Consider the following 8,416-nt stretch of genomic DNA (forward strand, 5'->3'; position numbering starts at 1 on the left):
CATATGTTGTTTGCCATCATCCAGCACTCTCATTTCTCTGTCATTTCTGTTTCATATTTTTTCCTCTGAAGAACCAAAATCCCATAAATATCCCTCCTCTCTGCCTGTGACTCACTGCTTGCAGCCCAGCTTGAGAAATCTCGAGCTAAACTACACTGTGTGCGTGGCACACTTATGTGGCAGCTTGTCTCCCATGCCATTCTGTCATCTCCGTTTGGGCTGGTTCATCAGACTCTTTCCTTTCTGCTTTTTCTTGCATGGTGACCATACTCTTGTCTTCTCTAGTCAAATTAGCTGTGCCCACACTTCTGCAGACTGGCACAGAGAAAGCTGTGTAACACACGTGATTCTGTGAAGGAACTTGTCCTCGGCATCCGGGACCTAGGGACTTCCAGGGTTTGGACTACACAGTCAAGTTCCACAGTGGCTACTGGACTTGTATTTAGACACTCATATATTTTCTCAGAAATACACTTCTCAGAAATGAATTACTCAGCCAGAAAGAGCATATCCTTAGGTAATGCATATGTAAGCACTCCTCTCTACTAACAGAGGCATTATGTAGTACTTCATCTATGGCATAGCAGCAAATGAAGATTACTTAGGATAAAATGACGCATCCCTATTCCAATGTGATGTTGTTCCCCATTATATATTTGGTAGGTTTGGGGAGGGGTGTGTGTGTTTTACTCTGGTTAGAAATGCTTTTCTGCAGAGATTCTCAAAGGACTTAGAATTAAATCCCCACATAGCAACAAAATGTTCTTAGGCTCTTCCGATACTAAACACAAAGCTGGATAGATGGTATAAATGCATTCCTGCAAGCAAATTCATGTGGCTGGACTTTTATTTCCATTTATTATGAAAATAAATCGGCGTGTGTCTGCATGGATGACCTCTTGATAAGTGCCCCATGATATTAAGGTCATTACCTTTCCTAGAACAGACTGGTAAATTAAATCTTACTGGCATCATTATCATGAGAGTATTTTGCCTAGTGCAGGCAGTCCTTCCAACCCTTGATTCCCAACACAAGGCATCACTGTAAGTCTCTTCTCCCTGACATTGTTTTGCTTCTGGGGTTTAAGGCTCTGAACCTGAGATAAAGGTATATCTGAGCACCTTTGGAATTTCTCAACCTTTATCTACTCTCTCAACCTTGCTTCTAAAGTGATGAAGATTGAAAGCTTTTGGCAAATTAACAAGGTTATATGCATCCTTCTTTGAAGCTATTTTTGTCTTTCACCTACAGAGGATTTATTTTGCCATTTATAAGTTTACCTGGATGCTATTTGACTTGAGTTTTTTCATGCGGCACAGGGAAGGTCAGAAAGAGCTGAACATGAGTGTTCTGGAGCCAATAAATGGCATTTTTTAAGGCCTCATTATTTTTCTACCTAAGTGTTTTGTTCAAAGAAGTCCAGCTCAGCTAGATTAGCCTGGACAGACTGAGCTGTCTTTCAGAGCTTTCCCAGCTACCCTTACATTTATCACAAGTCCTTCACCAACTGTCACAAGTCCTATAGACTGGACTAGGTACAGTAGCACCTTTTACCTGTATTTATAGACTATCTGATCAAGAAGAACTTGCAGATGACTTTTCTTTTTCCTAAGAAATACTTGTTCAAGGCAAGAAGCTCTTGATTCTCTTCCTACTACATTTGCTGGTGCTGATCCCTCTTGGCTGATTGGATAGCCACAGCTGAGTGCTTCTACACCAGTCCTCAGATGATCAGAAATATCCAGCCACTTGCTTGAAGAACTGAACCCCATTTAGCCTTGCTAAGTTTACACCCTTAAGAAAATACTTGTCTTAAAATAATTGATTTGTGCGTGTAATTGCCTAGAGCGGATGAAACTAAAATCAGTGAGTGAAGTTGTTTTGCATGTGTTTCTAGTCTTTCACTGCATGTCCCCATGCCACTGTATCCCATCCCATTAGAAGCAGTTGTCACTTTTTGAACACCCCAAGCATGTGCGGGCTCTGCAGGGCTGCTCATGGTGCTGTGTCAGCAGAGCTGAAGTTCAGCAGAACTTCATGTGGCTCTGGAGGAGGACAAGAAGGTTATTTAACATATAATTGCCCCAGTTAGTCACTCTCTTGCTTAGTAGCACCGAGATTTGACCTCTTTAGGAGCCATTCCTCATTCAGTGTTGGCTGTCACATGGTCAGTTGTGATATATATAATAACTGGTCACTTTTTGGGGTGGATACGCAGGGAAAGAGTCCTTACTCAAAGAGCAAGATTTGATGCAGCAGCTTAATTTCCAAGACTATTTTCAGATGCACCTTTTAAATTTTCTAACTGTCTATAGCTGGGTAAGTGTTTTGATAGTCTGTTTTGTGCATTTTAAATTACACATGCCAGCAAAAAGGCTAAAGATTAAAAGAGTTAGTAACCTTCAGATAGTATATGAAAAATGTTTCTCTTCAAAGGCAGTTTCACTGTGGTGGTGTTGCTGAAGAAAGAACCAGGCTGCACAAGTTTCAGCAGAAGTTTTCTTATTTTTATGCATAACTGAAGTAATACTTTTATGCTGTTAGAAAAGTAGTCAGTCTTAAGTATGATGTCAAAACATCCCTTTGCATAAAGGGGTTGACAGTGATACTCTGTTGCCTAGTGCTTTTTGAGTTACAAATGTTCAATAGCTTTTAATTGCTTAACCATCTGAATATTTTGTCATTCAACACACAAAATTCATTTAAAAATCTCTCCAGATCATGCGGGCTGCACAGTGGTGCAGGATTTCTGATGTCAATTCTCCCCTTCATTCCCAGTCTGGTAATGTTTCTGGAGAATACAGTCTTTTCAACTTTGTTAGAGAATATGGATTTTATTCATTTTTTCCCCCCACTGTGAAAGAGAGACAATCTTATTCTTTGAGAGCACTCATCCTGCCTCACAGCTGCCCCTTCTGCACCAAGATCTCAGCATGTGTGAAAAGATGCTGTTCTATTGACTTCAGGGAAATTACCACTGTTAGCAGCAGCTGACCAGAGGGAATTTCAGCTGGCAATTTGGCTTCCGTCTGGTTTTGCTCCAGCACCTCTGACAATCCATGCTGTATGCGTGAGAGCGAGCACCAGAGCAATCCCATCACTTTCCTTAAATTTAGGCAAGTATGACAAGATGGCTCGCAACACCCTCCTTTTGTTGCTTTACTGTAAGAAAAGCCCTCCTGCTATTTCTGGTACTTTAATAAACACACAAAATAATGACTATGCCTTGGAGTGGATCCACAGAGTGGATCTGGGACACGTGCCATGCAGCGAGGACACAGTCTGCCCTAGAAGATGCTGTACCTGCAGTGTGAACCACAGAACAGGTTGTCTCCTGGGTGGGTACCACAGTGACAACAGAGACATGGCCAAGATATTTTCTGCAATAGATGCTCTTCCATTGTAGGAAGCCTGTCAGCAAGCAGAATCACCATGCAGTCATAGAAAACACAATGTGTTGTGGGATCTGGTATGGGGAATGGGAGCAGGGGAGAGGGGCACAGCAGGCAGGGGCCCCTCAGTTGTGGGAGCCTTGCTTTATGAGCATGGCAATTTTTTGAGTGGTTACACTGGAGTAAGACTCAAGGTGGTGCCTGGTCCTGGGGACTTTCCCGAGAGCATTTTGGAGAGCTGTTCATGGCTGCACTTAGGAGCTGTTTGCATATAATCCCTAAGTAAATACGCATCCTAGTAATCAGAGATAGATTTCCCTGCACTCCAGATTTAAGTACTATTAATTATATTTCCCACTCAGAAGCCTCCAAGAACCATTAATTAGAACGCAGGAGCTGACGGTTTGCTTGTGTCTGTGAAACCATTATGACCTGAGAGTGAAATATAAGCTTCAAAAGAAACATGTTTTATGAAGGTCACCTTGGAAAACATCATAACGATCTGTCAGGAGAAGAGAATGCAGCATTCCAAGTGTGCGTTTCAGTGTGACATTATGCTTTAAGTAGCAAAGAGAAGGTGGATCAGTGCATAGGGTCTATGCTTTTTCACCCCAAATTCTCTTTTCTGCAGTAACTACATGTAAAGTAATCTTTTTGTCATTTCAATGGAATGCAAGAAAAGTTAATATCAATGGATATCCAACAGATGAACATAATCTGGCCCTTGCTGGTATATTTGAAGTGTAAAACATCCAGAGCCACCACTTCTGCAGCAGAGAGAAGGTTTATGCACAGGAGTTAAATTATCTCTTCGAGGGAAGATGTAAACAGCCAGAAGAATCACAGTGACTGTCTACAGCAGTAATACCCACCCTAGAAAGCTCAGGGCAAAAGGCTTCCCCAAATAAATGTGCTGTGCGTTAGCACAGCATCCTCAGCATTGAGGTTGTTTTTTTTCTGGTCGAAACAGATCATTATTTGTATGAAAACAAAGCTGCAATAGACTTAGCTATGGTTATAAGTGAAATGTCTTCCTCTTGTAGGAGGCCAACATAAGCATAATGTTCCCCTCACACCTATTCCAGGGTTCTATTTTGAGGCTGTAAGTAGTACTGTGCTAAAAGTTATACACCTCATTCTCTGGACTTCCATTTCCCTATAGGTGGCCATTTAATTCAGCTGTAAAGAGTACATGAATTCCATACAGCACTGCTTGGATCCTGTAATTATAGCTACAGTAGAAACATCATGGCCAGAGACACAGACAAGATTGTACCGCAAAAAGGCAAAGCAGCGAATGCATTACTGTTAGCAAAGAAAGCTGACAGAGGGTCAGATGTTCTCTTAACTTGCACATCCAGCAGCTTGAATGCTTACCTGGGCTGTCTGTCAAATCCCAAGTATTTTCAGTCTAATCTATTCTTGATTCGACATGAAGCTTTATGTGTGTTGCATTGTATTCAAGGAAAATGGGGAAAGCCAAGCATAACCGATGGACATTGTGTCCCAGGACCTGGGATAAAAGAGTTGAGGTGCAGGACAATGCTGAGCTTCAAACGAGGATAATATCAACTGTGGTCAAATATTTTTATACCCCAACCTGTGCTAAAGTGGTGCTAATCTCTTGTCCCCAAAGATACAAAAGGATGCACTTACTAAGCAGCCCGACCCTCCTTCAAGCAGATTCACATAACACGTGCCAAGTAATTTACAGGCTGCCATCAAACTGTCAGTCAAGAGGGGCATACAATGGAAACTGTTGCTCAAAGTGCCATTGAAAGGGGAAACATATGTTTCAGTGAGAAAAGACAATCAAACAAAGAAGTGGGCGGTTGGGGAGTTGCAGTCGCAACAGCAGCAAGGATCCAAGCCTCACGCACAGCCCCGGGAAACAAGTTCGGGGGCCGTGCCCTCGTCTAACACTTGGGTAACAGCTTTGTGTTTAATAAGCTGAAATAATTTTCTGAGTATTGAAGCCAGCTCTAAATGTGCTCTGAAGTGAGGGTACAAAACTGAAGATACCAAGCAAAAAGCCTACTTCAGGCTCAATTATTAGCAAAGGTTTGTATCGTGTTATCCTCTTGCTGTAGCTGCTGCATAATAGAACTGCCCAGAGAGACACTCCAACCAGAAACTTGAACGTGACCTCAAAGCTTAAAAGCTGCCTTTGTGTGAGTTTTGGTATCTAGGCTGTGTAGGTGGAAAGGCGTTAATAACTCCTCCGGTAAGTAGTTATTTGAAAAAGGAAGGGGGTGATGGACATTGGAAACATGTTGGACAGAGTGTACTTGAGGCTCTGTTGTTTGCCAGGACGTCGGGCTCTACAGGAAAGGACAGGTACGTGCATGGGTAAACCCAAATGCCCCGTTTGCGTTAGCACCTGGGGCTGCTGCAAGCCTCCAGTTAACACTGCAATAACAATTGCACCAGGGATTTGTGCAGGGATTTCGCACACGGTTTTCACAGCTGCAGTTGTCAGGCACTCAGCATTTCTATTTCTCTGCTTCAGGAACACCTTCCAGGTCTGTCATTACAGGTCTTTTACTAGGATGGACCACCAAGAGATGCATAAAAATGGAGCAGACATGGGAAGAAATACCCCATTCATTCTCCAGCGTGTGAGACTGGGGGGATTTTCAGAGTGATGGTCCCAAATCGCTGGTGTGTAATACCTTGGTGTTAGGTAGAGTACCACTGCAGGGTCAGGATGGATGAGGATGTACAGGAGTTGATGATTTTGAAAGAGCATTTGCAGGAGCTTATATAAGAGATCATGCACCCCAAAGACTCTTGCATGAGATTATTATAGCAAAATTGATTTGAAGAGTAAGAAGCTGGATTTGATGACACAAGATGCCCTTTCTAATCCTTTGTTCCTACAACTAGCGGTCAACAGAGCTGGGGACTGTGCTGCTTTACTCGGGAACATCAGAGAGGTGGCTTCACTTCATGTTTGTTTTTTGTGAAGTGATCCTGACCTCCTTTGGAGGGTGCTTTCTGAGTTAGGAATGAAAAGCACAATGTGAAAGGCAGCCATTAGTATTATTTGGAAGTGAACTTTACTGAAAAAGTAGATAATAAATCAAACAAATGCTCCTCTTTCTTGCTCTGATACATAATTTTGAAGTAGTTGCGTGCACGGATTTTCTCTTTTCTGTATAGCACAGGCCGTAATAGGAGCTGAAATGTGCTCTGTGTGGATTTAATACTGAACATTTCCTTTTGCCTGTCACTGTCAGTGTTTCCTGTTGGAACATACTAATGAGCACCTAACTCGTTAGCAATAAACAGCCTTACATTTTGCCTCACTAACAAAGATCAGAGATACTATTATACGTAACTATCTGTTATGTTTGATATTTCTCAGGTAACAAAGTGTTTGAAAAACATCCCATGACATAAGAAACTCCCCGCAAAGACAGACCTCATTCTCCAGTTCTCAGTGGCCCTGGAGCTGCAGCTGAACAATTTTATTGTGTTCTACAAATATGGGATTATTCCATGAAAAATTTTGTTGGACCTTTGGATATCATCAAGGTTGAATTTCAGCTAAGACAACTAACAGCACTGATTCAAAATATTGCTCTGAGTAGTAACTCATATTTTTCCGAATTGTGTACTTGGGAACAAACCTTTTTAAATTGTCCCTTGGCCTAAATTGAAATAAAGTGCTAGCAAAATCCGGTAGCTACTGCGTTTAGGTACATTACAAAGTGTTTAGTCCATGTTGTGCTTTCTGATTCGGTTATTGTATGTGGGCTATTATATCATAGAAAAATTAGATCTTTTAGCAGTATGACAATTCATAAAAACCAAGGCTTTGTTACAGACTAGCCAAGATAAACTTGGCGAGCTACCCTTTTGTCAGGTAAGGTAGTATAACAAGAAATATAACACTTCCTATGATCTTTCCTTTCTCTGTTTCTTTTGAAGCATTGTCACAATGCTCCTGGAGCTTAAGGTGATACAAAACACTTCTGCAAATCAATTAATATGTAAAGCTTCTACTGGGATAGTAATCACATTAGGGTTAGACTGCCACGAACGTCCTGCTTGCAGCAACAACCAACATGCGTGGGAGCCACCCGTGTGGAACGCTCCCTCAGCAAGAAATGCTGTGTTCGGAGCCCTGCATAGGAAGAAACCCGCCATGGGTTAGTTGTTGATTGCTAACATGATAAAGGAAAAGAAGTCAAACAACAGATGGAAGAGAGAAGAAATGAGTCTGCAAGATATGCATGAAAAGAGCACCCGTAATCTTGCTCTTGAATTGCGGGGAAGTGACAACCGAAGCTTTCTGTGTCCCCTGAACTCAGGATGGAAAAGAAAATGCACCAAGTCTTTCAATAAGTCGTGGGCTGTAGGGTGCCGTGTCTACCTGAAGGCTTGAGGAGGTCAGGTCCAAACCAGAGCCCGGCAGTGCTTTGCATGCCTGGCAGCACAGTGTGGTCGCTGTCCAGAACAAATGAAAATGCTCCACAATAGTCTGTCCTAGAGGGTTGCAACCTGACCTGAGAAGTAGGAAAATGCACAACGGATGAACTCCCATAATTTTCCCTAAGTCTCTCTCTGCTATGTACTGCAGAGGAATTCAGTTCGTTGGTTTGGAGTCTTTGTGCTGGTCAAATATAAATAGAAACGCTAGAGCAAAATCACTGATGTTTGATTCCAGATTTTACTGTGGTGCTGTTAAAATATTGCTCCTGAAAAGCCAGGCTGATTCAAAGGTTTACCGTGACCCAATGTGACCACCAATATCTTCCATTAGCCCTTTTAAAAACTGTAGAGATTGTAACACTATTTCTTTTTCCATGGAGAGTAAATGAAAAGTCCATTTTGATTGTGTCTGCACTTTTTAGACCCTGAACAAGGGCTGAATAAACAGGAAATGAAGGTCGGGGGCAAGGAGTGACAGAGAAGAAAAGGTGAGCAGACAGGATGGTCAAAGATGCTGGCAAATGGGCCAACACAAAGGGTCGTTCTTTTGCATTTTAATATTTAAAGTAGCTGTGATTTCACATAG

General features: G+C 42.1%; 1 protein-coding gene across 9 annotated transcripts in view; it reads left to right on the forward strand.

Moving 5' to 3' along the window:
• The window catches only part of FHIT (fragile histidine triad diadenosine triphosphatase), a 674,280-nt gene extending 666,126 nt beyond the window's left edge, over positions 1–8,154 (forward strand). For 8 of the 9 annotated variants that reach the window (XM_054838551.1, XM_054838556.1, XM_054838553.1 and 5 more), the window contains one exon: positions 6,761–7,799. The gene's annotated coding sequence lies outside the window, so the exon portion shown is untranslated. Of the gene's footprint in view, positions 1–6,760 lie in introns of all 9 variants that reach the window. The other variant, XM_054838550.1, reaches the window with a different exon arrangement.
• Positions 8,155–8,416: the final 262 nt, after the last annotated feature.

Source organism: Grus americana, chromosome 11 (genome assembly GCF_028858705.1).
Source record: "Grus americana isolate bGruAme1 chromosome 11, bGruAme1.mat, whole genome shotgun sequence".
Taxonomy (NCBI): Eukaryota; Metazoa; Chordata; class Aves; order Gruiformes; family Gruidae; genus Grus; species Grus americana.